Source organism: Trematomus bernacchii, unplaced genomic scaffold (assembly GCF_902827165.1).
Source record: "Trematomus bernacchii unplaced genomic scaffold, fTreBer1.1, whole genome shotgun sequence".
Taxonomy (NCBI): Eukaryota; Metazoa; Chordata; class Actinopteri; order Perciformes; family Nototheniidae; genus Trematomus; species Trematomus bernacchii.
The window spans coordinates 25948227-25963049 of NW_022987720.1; the positions used below are offsets into that span (position 1 = coordinate 25948227).

At 39.1% G+C, this 14823-nt stretch overlaps 1 long non-coding RNA gene across 1 annotated transcript; it reads right to left on the minus strand.

Moving 5' to 3' along the window:
* Positions 1 to 5614: 5614 nt before the first annotated feature.
* LOC117493232 lies at positions 5615 to 14704 on the minus strand. The gene is made up of 5 exons (XR_004556952.1): positions 14554 to 14704; positions 12164 to 12198; positions 12021 to 12076; positions 11793 to 11838; positions 5615 to 6089 (listed from the first exon to the last, which is right to left on the minus strand). It is a non-coding gene; the product is annotated as an uncharacterized LOC117493232 (long non-coding RNA).
* Positions 14705 to 14823: the final 119 nt, after the last annotated feature.

Here is a 14823-nt window from a genome sequence, read left to right on the forward strand (position 1 = left end):
AGTTTGAGGTCAACCAATCACAGAGCTTGAGAACTAATCACGGGGTTTGTCAAACAGAGCACATGGTGTAGTCCTAAACGATAGCTGGGGATTCTGGGTAATGTAGTGTCTTCTGCCATCCTAAACTCCGAAAAAATATTTGTTTCTCCGAATCAAAGGGGGAAAATACAAAAGCATTGCACACAATTTAAACCAATCAATGATGTGTAATTAACAAGGATAATCTGGTGTTTTTTAGTTGATGAGTAGTGCAGATATCACTGTCAAATCAATCGACAGTAAGGGGAATACTTACTTCCGGGTGTACAATTCTCCGTTCCAATGGGAATGGACGCTCACATTGCCTTTAAGGGCAGCCGACACAAACGAATGCCGTGCTTCCATGAGCGTCAAATACTGCCGCAGATGGGAATACATTGCAATCAGTTGAAAGCTATTTGCGTCCCTTTATGAAGCTGAAGGAGCCTAGGAGCATCCCAACTGCACGTCTCGGGACCCTGACCAAGCGTCGCTCCTGGACGTTTATGGAGTGAGAGTGTGTTGAATAAATCAGGTGTAACTCATGAAGATTTTTGGCAAGGCAATTTGTATCAGAAACAGACACCAACAGTTTGGGCGGATGTTGCCAGATATTACAGAAATGCTTTAAGATGGATGTCAACTAAATACCTAGTGAATCTTGACATTATTTATGTCTGTTTCTGTTTCTGTTTCTGTGTGTGTGTGTGTGTGTGTGTGTGTGTGTGTGTGTGTGTGTGTGTGTGTGTGTGTGTGTGTGTGTGTGTGTGTGTGTGTGTGTGTATGTGTATGTGTGTGTGTGTGTGTGTGTGTGTGTGTGTGTGTAACTGAGAATTCTCAGGAACTCCAATTGTTAAGCTGATGAATCTTTCTCAGGAATAATAGTAAGTCCTTCCCCTGCATAATATTGTCACTTTACAATAAGCAATAAAAGACAGAGAGCATATAATGACATTTATTACAAATATTTGATAAATGTAACCACATATTAGCCATACACATTTTTATCACATGCACATTTGTAAATCAAACCTTGTAAGTTGACCCTCCTTTTGACCAATCTGAGATGTACAATGATTATGAAGCAGTAATTCTTAGATAATTGTTGCAAAAGTTACAAACTTATAATTGTTGCAAAAGTTACAAACTTTTCAAGACTTTAAAAGGTCCAAACTGACATGTTAAAGCCCACAAGATTAATATGACAAGTGTTTTCAAGAACAAATAAGTATCATCCATTTTTACAGGAGGGAAATGGCTGAAGAAGCAGGTCACCGTTCTGCCAACACTTCACTTTACATGAAACTTTAAAGAACGCATTTGCTCTCTCATCACCCTCAGCATGTTTTACCTTGCTTCTCTGCGCCAACTCCCTTCCCCTTTTTTCCTGGCAATCTTTGCATAAGCCCTCTCTGCTCTTCTGTCAGCTTTAATTAGGCCAATGTGTGTGCCCTATGTGTGCATCAATGTGATTGTGGTTTTGTGTTTTGAAGTGGTCATAGGAGGCCCATCCCATTGCTGTTTCTTCCCAATTGGTCCTGCAGGTTGAAGGGAGACACACACACACACACACACACACACACACACACACACACACACACACTATTGCTGATGCTAGGAGCAGGCCTACAATTGGATCTAATGACCCGCTATACAGTTGCACTCCCACTCCTTCCTTCACAGCGTAATATTAAAACGGTGTTCGACCAACGGCAGAAGCACAACAGCAACAGACAGGGACGTGCACAGACATTTTGGGGGGCGGGAGATCAAGTGAGAAAAAGGGCACTTCACATAATCATTTATAAAAAAAATTTTTAGTTCAAATAAAAAGTTAAATATAGTTTCACATCTCTGATTTATTGACCAATTTATTTTAATCTCACACTCACACTCACGCAATTGTTTAATACTCAACAGAATTCTACAAAATAATCAGCTAACACAGAGATGGTCTTCTTTAGTATTCACTAAGCACAAGAGCAGACAAAAACTAGTACAATTAATAGTTATTAAATGAGCAGCCAACAATCAAAATTATGAAGTTACTGTTTAAGGCAGGACATTACAGGCAAAAAGATCGTTTTTTCATGTACTTGTTATTTTGGTCTATTTTGCTTCCATGTTTTCTTTCACTCTAATGGAAATAAAACTTCCAAGAAACACATAAATGGTGTTCGTTTTACTACCATGTCTGAATTCATCTATAGATTTAAAGCTAATCTGCATTTAAACATAACATTTCAGATTTTGCATAATAGGTCCCCTTTAAATCACTGGCGGCTGGTGCATTTTTCTCTAGGGGGGGCTCTACCAAAATTTAAGCAAACTTATACACAGACTCAAAACATATGTCATATTACAACGCAGGGCTAGCTCAAAGGCACATAGCACTTGATACAGTCTATTATTTTAGTGCCTGTTTATGTCAACCTCCTTATTATGCTTACTTATCCCTATCCTGTATCCTTCATGCTATCTGCACAAACTAGATATCATATGAAAGCTGAGATTCCACAGATTCCATTGGTATACTGTAAGTATCATCACTGTGCGACCAAAACTCACGGCGGCGAAGGCCAGGAAAGACAACACACAACTTCACTTTACGGGGCCAAAACGGGGGCCTTTGCTGTTTTCTGATCAAAAGTTGTGTTCAACTGATAATCCATCATAACATTTATGGCAATAAACATATTTTTCATATAGAGTGTAACGGAGCTTTCGGTTTGGGCAAACTGCGTGCGCATCACTCTCACTCCTCAATGGTAATGTTTAGGTGGATTTAGGAACCCCCCCTCGAATCTATTGGCTCTAACGCTTACAAAGAGGTGTCAATCACCAAAATCGACCAATGGGTTCCAGAGATACGGCAAATACACCCAAATGTACCCAGAGGTTGGTTTTTCTTTTCTAAACCTCTCTAAAAAGGTCACATTTCACTTGTTTTGCATCAATCTTGATACAAGGTACGTATTATATGTTATAGTTTGGATTCCTAAAGGTTTTTGGCTACTATCCCATCATTCAAGAGTGGTTTTCTTTATAAGTAATGTTTTTTTTTTAGACGGAAACTATGTTCAATCTGAATTTACTTAAAAACTTCTATACTGATTCTGACATTTCTACAGCCAACTCACAGGTGTATCATTGCTTTGAGAAAAAAGATGATTAATTTACCCCTTTTAGAAGTTCAAGGTCACCTATCATGCTATTTGTAGGCAATAGCATAGGTCTCAGATATATACAAATATATAAAAAACATGTCTATGAAGTGTTTTGCTCAAAATACCAAACAGATCACCCATTCTGGCCATGCCTCATATCCCTCTATTTCACTTCCTGTTTTAAAAGTGCTGATTTGGGGTATAAAGCTTTAAAAAAAGAAATTTGATTAAAAAAAAAGGGGGGGGGGGCTGAGCTCATGCGGGAGATTCTACCGGCAGATACTGCGGGGATGAAACGCCATATCATGGATTATCAAGGATTATTTCTGAAACAGTATGGAGCTCAAAGGCTTTCTCTCTTGCCGGTTATACCATAAATTGAGTTCCTTTTTATTTCCTGCTTCTTCACACACATGCTCTGTGCAGTACAGGTTAGCTCTGAGTGTTAGCGATGCTAATGTAAACATGCACCGACCATATTACGTCCAAAACAGTCGGGCATTGTTTCTGATAGCAACGTTTCTGATAGGGCCGTGGGTGTAAAGCCAGCCTACATTTCCGATATTACGTCATATCGGACGCAAATCTAAATCAGCTCCGTGGTAGCCCCGTTTTTAGAGATGTAGGTACGGAGGAAAAGAGAGAGGGTTTTATTTTCTGACGCTGCATGTGTTCCCCGACACACCGGGGACACATATTTATGTATAAAAGACATCAAAAAGTGCATTTTGCATGATAGGTCCCCTTTAAGATATAGTCATTTGTTCTGGGCATGTCAATTTCGAGCCTGAGACCTGAAAAACAGGCTCAGGGCTTAACAGGTTTTAATGACAATCTAGAATGTGGGAAGAGGTGGAGCGGCGCCCCTAGCGCCCCTATGGGCCAGCCGCCACTGGTAGAAATCCCTTAAGCTTGTGTTAAACACAGACTTTATTTCAGGCATCTTACCAAAAGTACGGTTAGAAAACCATTGACTTCCAGTGAAGTGGGCAAGTGGCCAAACGAATGTTGGGATTTTAGGTCTCATTTCTGTACCACTCTATTAATACACACCTTTACTGGATACTCAATTCTGATTGCTTATATTATTAAAGTGAATATAAAACATTTTCTGTTGCTTTTACCTAAATGTTCCTGCCGGTTATGCTGTTTAATCTCATATTACATTTTTGATGAACAATTTCTCAATTTGTGGTCCTGATGATGTTGCTTGTAATTAAAAAAAACTGCCTCTTTGTCATGAGTATGATCAAAGCTGGATAGGAAAGAGTTAATTGAGGCAGGTATGTTGGTTAGTCAAAAACAGGCGAGTAGTGTCTTGTCTGCGGAATGCTCTTTGATGGTTTCACATGGACTGTTTTATGGACTCAAACTGGCAAGATACAGAAACAGCTTTGTTCATGTATTTAACTAGTACAAAGCCAGACCTTACAGAGAGCTAACACCACCCTCTATCGGCCGCTTGTGGGTTGATCAATGGTACTGTGCACAATAAAAGGCAGTTCCATGGTTGCTTAAATAAGGGTTACAGGTTACATAAACACTTAGGCTTGCATCAGCCGATCGACTTGCGACCTTCTCACTGCGAGTTAGAACCCTTCATCAAAATAACACCTGTTATCCTGGCCCCAAAATGGTGGAATTGTTGGCAGCAGGTTGTCTACATAACTCTGTTGCAAACTGAAAACCCACTTGTTTTGCTTGTATCTTGGCGATTAAAACCCAACACACACAGACACACACAAACGTTGCAGGACTTAAAGAGTTTAGCCCATTTGAACTTAATGCACCACCACTTGCATTGGTTTGGCTTATCTTAAGCGAATATATCTGCATTTTTCTTGTTGTTCCAAGTTTATATCTTTATGGTTTATTGCACTATGAGTAAGGTTGCTATGGATAAAAACATCAGCTAAATGTAAAGTAACGTAATTGGCATCTGCCCCAATATCTTTGTGTTGCTTGTGTTCAGCCTACATTAAACACTGGTCCTACGGGTTAACGAGAGGGTTTGTCCGACTCTTGTCAATTAATCAGTGGTCCCCCTCCTTATTTATCTGTACAAAAATGCCCTTGCCTCTGCCATTTGCTTTGACGGTCTCTTCTATCATAGCTACCCAGAGGACAATCAACCAATTGTTATTTCCCCTGTCTGAAACCCAATTGAACACATGCATCTCTGCTTGTCTGGCTGATATCTGTCAGCCGACGTCTACACGCCACTTAAAGCTCAACCTAAACAAGACCGTACTGCTTTTCCTTCCAGACAAAGGACTCTATTGCTGTTCTGAGTCGTAATGGTTTACTGCACTTATTGTAAGGCACATCAGCTAAATAACGTTTATTTTAATGTAATACATGGCTTTACTTTGACCTGCTGGCAAGTATTCAAAAGTAGTTAATATGTTATATGAAGACACACACAAGTGTTAAAGATTTCTACTTTTTAATTCAACAAGTGACCATTCAGAACATACAATAAAACATTTACAACTTTAGTAACTCAATGAACAATAAAAGCTTTTTACATTAATAAAACATTTACAACTTCAGTAACTCAATGAACAATAAAAGCTTTTTACATTATAAAAATATTGATAATTGATAAAAAAAAATGCAAAAAAAATAAATAAGGTCCTTCATGTGGAAAATCCTTGTTGAAGTAGCTGTTATTGGTCTTTCTCCCTTGACCAAATATCCTAATCGGGTACGGTTGCGTTCACAACAGTACTATAAGGTCCGTACCGGCCAAACTTGCCAATCACAGCGACACACACCGTGTGGCCGGGCTTGTATTTACTGATCATAACACACATGGGTAGTGGGACGGCTTCCACCTCACCAAGGGCTGTCCAACTTGGAAAGACGCCGCTACCCTTTACCTTCTCCATAGTCATGAAGAGGCTGCATCAGGGACAGAGAGACAAAATGAAAATGGGTAAGCCGAGACATTTTATAAGGAAAGCTGTAGTCACTGGCTGAAATATGCTTCCATCTGGTGGTCATATGTCGACATAAGCAGTAGGGCTGTACCCGAATATCCGAATATTCGTTCTTTGGAGTACTATTCGGGTTTCAATTTCGTTATTCGGATATTCGTTTAGTTTTTTCCCCGTTTTTTTTCCAAATTGAATGTATTGAAATCTCCAATATCAACGTAAGAGCTTGTGCCTCTTCGGGGGGTGCTAACACTTAACCATAAACGTTATCGTTTACTTTCTCCGTCTTTATATGTAGGTATTACTTTTCTCCGTTAATCTCCGTCACGTTGTTTCCAAAGCAACAACAACTTCCTGTCAACTCCGCTAACTCTCCTTCAAAATAAAAGCATGTCCATAAATAGGAAACCAAGGTTGCATTCGAATAGTCCATTTAGCTTAGGAACCTTCCTAACGGAGTGAAATGACCCGGAAGTCCCTCAGTGGCAGCCATGATAAGTGCCGTTCGAATTCTCTAAATTAAAAGGAAAGGAGGTTTCAAACTTCCTTTATAACCTCCTTTAGCTTAGGAACCACTGGACCTCCCTAACCGAAAGGAGAGGAGAAAATGCTGCCCCACAATGCCTTGCGGCCGCAGCATTTGCCGTCACACAACAGTCGGCCGTTCACGGAAACAACCGATTATGAACGAGAAATGATATCATGAAAGTTACGGTGCTTATTAAGCATTTTAAAACGTATGTGGTAAGTTGCCAAAGTGCTTTGTTTTGAACGTTCATCAGTATTATAATCAAAAAGAGAAATATGAACGTTAGTTTTTACTGAAATGATCAAATAAAGTCAACATTTCACAGTCTTTACTGAGCTGTGTGGGGTTTGTTCAACTTTTAAAAGATGTTTGAATGGTGATATACACAGTGATAGATGTTAAGGACTAACCGTTATAATAAATACATTTGTATTGATTTTAAGATCTTTTCATACAATCATACGTATTGGGATCATTTGTATTAATGTGGACCGGAGGGAGAGGGTGACAGTTTCACTTTCCTTTTTTATTTCAATTCCAACTTTGGTTTGATTGATTGATTGAAAAGTTTATTAACAGCTTGTATATTGGGTACAGTACAGTACAGCTCAAAACATACAATTGTTAAGGGGATGCAGACCAGAGAAAGACTTTCGTCTTGTTTACATCAGGGTCCCCCATTTCCAATTCATCATATCATTTAAGACATATAAGACATATATGACATACAGATGGCTTATTTACAATTTACATACAGGTGGTTTTTTACATACAGATGGATTATTTACAATTTTCATTTTAGATTTCGTTCTAATACATCCTAACCGGACATTTAAGACATACCAAGTCTACAGATATACAGTTAGTAACAGAGTCTAAAATGCGAGTATATACATAGATGGGGGGGGGAAGCTGTCCATTGTACGACAGGTTGAGATTTGTACCATTACCGGGGCCAGTTTTGCAATGCTTTCCCCCGAAGGTGCTCTTTAAGAGAGGTTTTGAAGGTAAGTATAGTTTTACTTTCCTTTACAGTTGTGGGAAGAGCGTTCCACCTTGATGTGGCATAATTGCGAAACGTGTATTCCCCTTTTTTTGTGCCAAATCTGGGTTTTACATGATTTGTGGAGCTCCCTCTGGTGTTATGATCATGGTATTCCTTGACCTTTGGGAAGAATTTTGACATGTACATGGGTACCATAGAGGTGTAGTGGATCTTGTAGACCAGGCCCATTGCAAGTAGCTGTACTCTGTCGTCTACTCTAAGCCATCCTAGGTTGTCAAAGTGGGCAGAGGTGAGGTGGGTTCTAGATGAAAGGTCAAGCAGTAGTCTGACCAGTTTATTTTGCGATGTTTGAAGTTTTGTTTTTAGCGCCTTGGAGGTGCTATGGTACCATGACGTGCAAGCATAGTCATAGTACCCTTGAATGAGTGCTCCTGCCAGAGTTTTCAGGGTGTTTTTGTTTACCAGAGAGGAGATCCGGTATAGGAATCTAGTTCTTTGATTGACTTTTTTTATTACATTGGATGCCATTTTGTCACAGGAGAGGTTTGCCTCAAGAATAGATCCTAGGTATGTAATTTCCTTCTTACTTGTGACAATAATGTCACCCACTGCAACTGAGAAGTCGTCGGATTTGCTGAGATTATGTTTCGAACCGAAGAGAATGGACTCTGTTTTACCCAGGTGTAATGATAATTTATTATCGGCGAGCCAGGTGCAGATTCTGCCGAGCTCGGAGCTGAGGGTTTTTTCAACCTGCAATCTGCTCCTGTCAGAGACCAGCAGGGCTGAGTCGTCCGCGAACAGGAACAAGTTGCAGTCACATGCTGATGACATGTCATTTGCATAAATTAGGAACAGTAACGGACCTAATATGCTTCCTTGTGGAACACCACAGCTCACTGGGAGGGGGGGGGACAGAGTACCGTTTACCTCCACCATCTGTTCTCTCCCCTCCAGGTAGGATTGCATCCAGCTCACCGATAGTTTATCAAAACCAATTGCTTTTAGCTTGTCAATCAGAATGGGGTGATTGACAGTGTCGAAAGCCTTTTGTAGGTCCAGCATCACCATGCCGCAGTATTTACCCTCGTCCACCTCTTGTTTGATGTGGTCGGTCAAATAAAGAAGGCATGTGTCAGTGGAGTGGGATGTTCTAAAGCCAGATTGAAATTCATAGATTAGTTTCTTTTCTGCGAGGTACTTTTCGACCTGTTCATATACTATTTTTTCCATGACTTTCGAGATGGAGGTAAGTATAGAAACAGGGCGGTAGTTGCCTGGGTCCAATTTGCTGCCCTTTTTGTGCAGGGGGGTTACTCTTGCAATTTTGAAGTCTTTGGGTACTTTTCCCTGTTTTATGGAGAGGTTAATTATGTGAGCTATGACTGGTGAGATGGCAGTTGCTGTGTCTCTGAGGAATTTGGAGGGGATATTGTCGTGGCCAGTGGCCTTGTTAGGTTTGAGGGCGCTCAGTTTAATGAGTACCTCTGCTGTTGTTACCCTTGCTAGACTGAAATCATCTTTGCGTACCCCTAGGTTTTTGTAGTAGGTCATGATGTGATCTACTCCAAAAAGCCCTGAGTGGGAGGGTAATTTATTTACAAGAGTTGTGGCTATGTTTGTGAAAAAAATGTTCAAGTACTTGGCCACATCCAGTTTGTCTGTGATGAGCCTGTTATCTGTCTTTATGTTTACGTTTGAAAATCTCGTTTTGAGTTTTTTACTGCAGCCAAGCTGGTTATTGAGTAATTTCCAAAGTTCACGGGGTTTATTTTTGTTTTCCTCAGTTTTGTCATTGATGAAATTCTTTTTGGCAGTTTTGATCATGGAGCTTACGTCATTTCTTAGTCTGTTTCTTTCAATTTTTAGTTCAGTCACGTGGGCCTGGAGTTCACTGCTCGTGCTTTTGGAAAGCATTGACTGACTTTTATGAAACTCAGAGCATTTTTTGTCTCTGGTTTTCATGGCGGTCAGTATGCCGGAGTGCATCCACGGCTCAGCGCGATTTTTTACCCTGGTTGTTCTTAGGGGGGCCAAATCATTGAGTATTGCAGAGAATTTGTTTTTGAAACCAAGCCATGTTTCTTCAACTTGTGTACCACTGAGCTCATCTGACCAGTCCAGGCTCTCCAGTTCTAGGTTAAAGGCCTCGCTAGAGTAGTTTTTGAGGTCTCTAGATATGACTGTTTTGTGACAGCCGGCCTTTTGTTTTAGCTTTTTGCGGGTACAGAATATCATATAATGATCACTTAAACCGCATGCTATAACCCCTTTACTGGAGATCCTGGACCTGTCAGAGGTCAGAATGAGATCAATGGTAGTTTGTGTTGTTTCACATACCCGGGTGGGTTGGGTGATTAGCTGGCTGAAGCCGTGCAGATCACAAATCCTACTGAAGGACTTGAAGACGGACGTGTCTTTACGTTGCATATCCGTGTTCCAGTCTCCAATAATAATTGTCTCTACATCCCCCACATCAGCCAAACACCCATCTAATGTATCATAAAAGTCACTCTGTTCCGGTGGTCTATAGATTGTCCCGACTATTACAGATTTAGCATTGTCAAAAAGAATTTCAACCCACACAGATTCAATATTTTCATGATGCAGGTCAGTACGGTTTTTGAAATTGGTGTCTTTATGTATGTACATGCAGACACCACCTCCATTCACGTTCCTGTCCCTTCTCACTACAAGATAATCTTCAATTTCAATCTCTGAATCTGTAATGGAATTGTCCAATTTGGTCTCAGAAAAGCATAATATGCTTGCCTTACCGTTCATGAACAGTTGCCTGAGTTCAGCCAGTTTGTGTCTCAGACTGTTAGTGTTCAGATGAAAAATATGTATGTCATGAAGAATATGTTTCTCTGTTGTCCCCGTTCATAAAGCATAAAACAACAGCATCAGAGCACGGTGCAGAGTCTCTAGATGAGTTTACAGTAGTCCCTCGTTCTTATTAAACATCCATGTTGTAGTCCGCTGTATAGAAAACTGTAGTTTCCATAGTTTCCCCACAGCAGCAGGCGCACATTTATGACCTCTGCTGGCGCATCATAAACACGTCGGATAGTGAAAGTGCAGTCGGATTCTCTAAAGTGCCGCAGTCTCTTCTCCTAAATCCTTTTGAATTCTCCTATCCACTATCCCTTAACCCCATGACGTTTCACTCCGAGGTCAAGGAATAGACGATAGGGTTAGAACTTAGGAGCTGTTTTTTTGGAGTATTCGAACGCAACCCAAGCCAAATTACACTTAAGACATATACAACTGGAACGAAAGTAACAAACACAATGCGATATCCTTTTCAATTTCAAAGAACACAAATTGGGTTACATTAACAAATAACTATAAAACAACAATACTGTAGAATTACAAAAATGAATGCCGTGAATACACCGAAATATACGTGTTGAAGCAGTTCGCTGCTGATTTATCAATTGGCCGATTGACACAAAAAATAACGACAATTCTTTTGATGATCGATAAACAAATAAAATCCTTTTTCACGCAGAAATTTAGAAAATATTCAACACATTCTAAGGTTTAAGCTTCTCAAATAGCAGAGTGAGATGCTTTCTTTGTAACAAAAATGTAAACCGAATACATCTGGCTTCAAAAGCACTTAAACTATGCATCTGGAGCAGCCATTGTGACAATTTCATAGAAAAAGGGTCTTACATTGTAAATAACTACATTCTGATAATGTGTTCCCAATGCATGGTAGGAATATGCTCGATACTACATGCCCCCTCAATGTAGATGGGGCTTAAAACTTACATGGAAACCTGATACAAGCTGATTCTTTTCAAACAGATGAACATCTGCAATTCACCAATTGTTTTATGACATTTTAAAAAGAAGCAATGGAAATTAACTGGCGTTTGCTATTTAAAAAAGGTGAATTCCTGCAGGATGCCCAATGAATCAGTAGAGATTATCTGCATGTAGTTTACACATGTAGTCGGTGACCCATATGATTTAATTTGGGTCATTATAGCAGTTTATCTCGTCAGTTTTTTCTCCATGCATGAAAAATAATATCATTAGAAGCTACATTAGTTTAAAATGTAGCTATTCGAACCTCTGCATGTATACATATTTATATATATAAATAAATCAAAAGCTCTTACATTCATTGTCTTCTTGCATCTTTGTTAATCTCGTTTTGGTGCTTTTCTGGACAGAGAGAAAGGTAAACCGCCATATTAGCAGATTTTGAGCATAAACCCCTCATCTTTTCAATGAATGAGCAAACTACAATTAACTGTGTGAAAATCAAGTCTTCTCCTTAACAAACAAGGAGACATTTTAACATTTGTATTTAACAAATTATTCCGAGAAATGAACTGCATATTTACCATCATATTTAAGAACTCCACTCTCTTTTCCATGCTCTCAATGTCGCTTTTGAAACCTGAAAATGTAAATTGCATTGAACGAATACTCAACAATCCACAAATGCAAATATTTATAAAAGCAGGCTTGCTGGCTGAGATCTTACCAGGTGGGATTTTCTTATCTTTGGCAGAGTCTTCCCTGCAGGGGTGAACAAAACATCAAAAATGTCTCAAAATACAAACTAAGCAAAAGTACACAGGTTCACATGAGAGTTTTTACAGGGTTCTTACACCTTTTCAAAAGTCAAATTCAAGCACTTTTCAAGCATTTTCAAGCTTTTCAAGCATCTTACAGCTGTTGTAAATTACATATTTATATACACATACTTATACTCAAATGATTATTTCCCTACCTCACATTAAATCAGATGTTCTTTATGCTATAAACAACCAAATGTGTGTTTCGTGATAGCATTCTACATGAGGATGAAAAATGTAAGAAAAGAAAACTAAGTTTAATATTTCAAAATTAGTGATCTGTACGTAGAGTGGGCATCCCATATAACCTGGCTGAGCCAATATAAAACAATCAGCCAAATAACTTTTCAATACATTATTTTATTTTTTTCAATACATTATTAATTACTATTTTTGAGGTACTTTTAGGTTGGCAGTAAACATAAGTCAGAGGTAAATTGTGTACTTTTACTCCACTACATGTATTTCATACCTTTAGTTACTTTACAGATCTGGATGAATGATGTGAAATATAATCAAGGGTTAAATCAGACTTTAGTTCCACCTGGAGTAAATTCACAAGCTACCCTGCAGTATACAAAGTCATTCAAACTAGCTGCACCTTTACCAGCTTTGAGAACACTTTAATGATCAATCATTATAAAACATATCATATATATTATTCTGAAATGGACCAATCTGCACAACGACTACTTTTACTGTCGCTACTTTCACTATATTTTGATGAGAATACTTTTCTACTTTTACTTGAGGAACATTTTGAATGCAGGACTTTTACTGTAACAGAGTATTCCTACACTCTGGTACTTCTACTTTTACTCAAGTACAAGATCTGAGTACTTCTACTTTTACTCAAGTACAAGATCTGAGTACTTCTACTTTTACTCAAGTACAACATCTGAGTACTTATACTTTCACTACAAGATCTGAGTACTTATACTTTTACTCAAGTACAATATCTGAGTACTTATTCTACCTCTGGTAGTATATTAGCCTGAATTGTAGCCACAAAATCACGCAGAGCTGCATAAAAATAGACTCACAATGGTAACAAGTGGAAAATAATATTTACAAATGTGTACAATGATTTGTAGGTAATTTTGACTACTCAAGACACCTGACTTATACATCTTCAAAGGAAGACTGTGTGCATTCTACAATTACATGGGATTATAGCAACATGTAGTTTTACTTGTATATAATACTTCAATTTTATATAAAAGACAGTTTGTTTTCATCTGTTTTCAAATAAACAAAGTATTGGCTTTCAGAATATTAAACTTGTTTCGGCAAATTCAGATGATAAATACAACTTTGAAGCTTGTAACGGCATAATTACAAGCAGAGAACGGAGTAATTTAACATCACAGCAAGCATAACAACAGCCGGTGTTTCTTGTGAGTGTTTCCCCGGTACACAAACTCAAAAATACACAAACACAAACACACTCGCGAGCTTCCCCCAGACCAGTAATACAAACGAAAATGTGTCTTCGGGTCAATGTGACTGATTTCGATAGAGAAAGTCACATTTGGTTTAGGCACGAAACATACTACCAGTAGAAATACATTGCTTTTAAAATCGCTCTGTGTCGAATCAATAGATTATATTTCGTGACAATAACACAAAATGCCATGAGTGCTTCATCCGCTGAACACCACAGGATGGCGACTGACATAACATAGGTACGCTCCTCTGAAATGATTGTCCCCTGCAATTATTATTATCCCTCATCGAGTTCGCTATTCAGCTTGCTAACGTTAGCTTAAACAAACGTAACGTGCAACGTTAGCCTAATCTAAAATGCTCTACTACGGGTACCTTCCATGTGGCTCGTCAGTGCAGACTCTCGCATCGTTATTTTTGCAAACTTTGCAGGAGTGGGCTTGACCCTCGTCTTAGCCATGGCTTGTATTTGTCTTCTGCTAGCCAACGCTCGTTGAAAACGGCAACCTCCTGGCATACTGTCATCTATCACTCTCATCAGAATGCCCAGGTCATACGTTACAAAAACACTTGCCGGTCACGCGCATTGCGCGGGAAGGCCGGAGCGGAGCTGTTTTATGTAAAAGCGAAGCAATTAAGCGCGCTCCGACTTCTTTATTTTCTTTTAATCTAAAAAGCGAAGTAAAGCATTTACAATTTCAAGCACTTTATCCCAAATTCAAGCACCATTCCCAAAATTCAAGCACTTTTCAAACCTTGAAAACACCTCGTACAATTTCAAGCATTTTCAAGGATTTCCAGCACCCGTACGAACCCTGTTTTTACCACTGGACCCGGGTAATACACATACCTTTTAATCTTGACATTATCCAGAGATGGCTGTGGGTTCTGAAAGGCAATCAATTGTTTGGATCTCGTGAGGCAGTCTTTACTGTTTACATTTCAAACTGGATATAATAATCAATGGTACCTATTCTAACATATTCCATACAACCAAAAAAATGGAAAATGACAAATCTCCAACGAGGCGTTCTGGGGCAGCATAGACACATATTTTCTGTGTTAGAGTTTTACTCGCTACAGGGTGTACTTTGAGGCATTGTGACTTTGCAGACCGTTT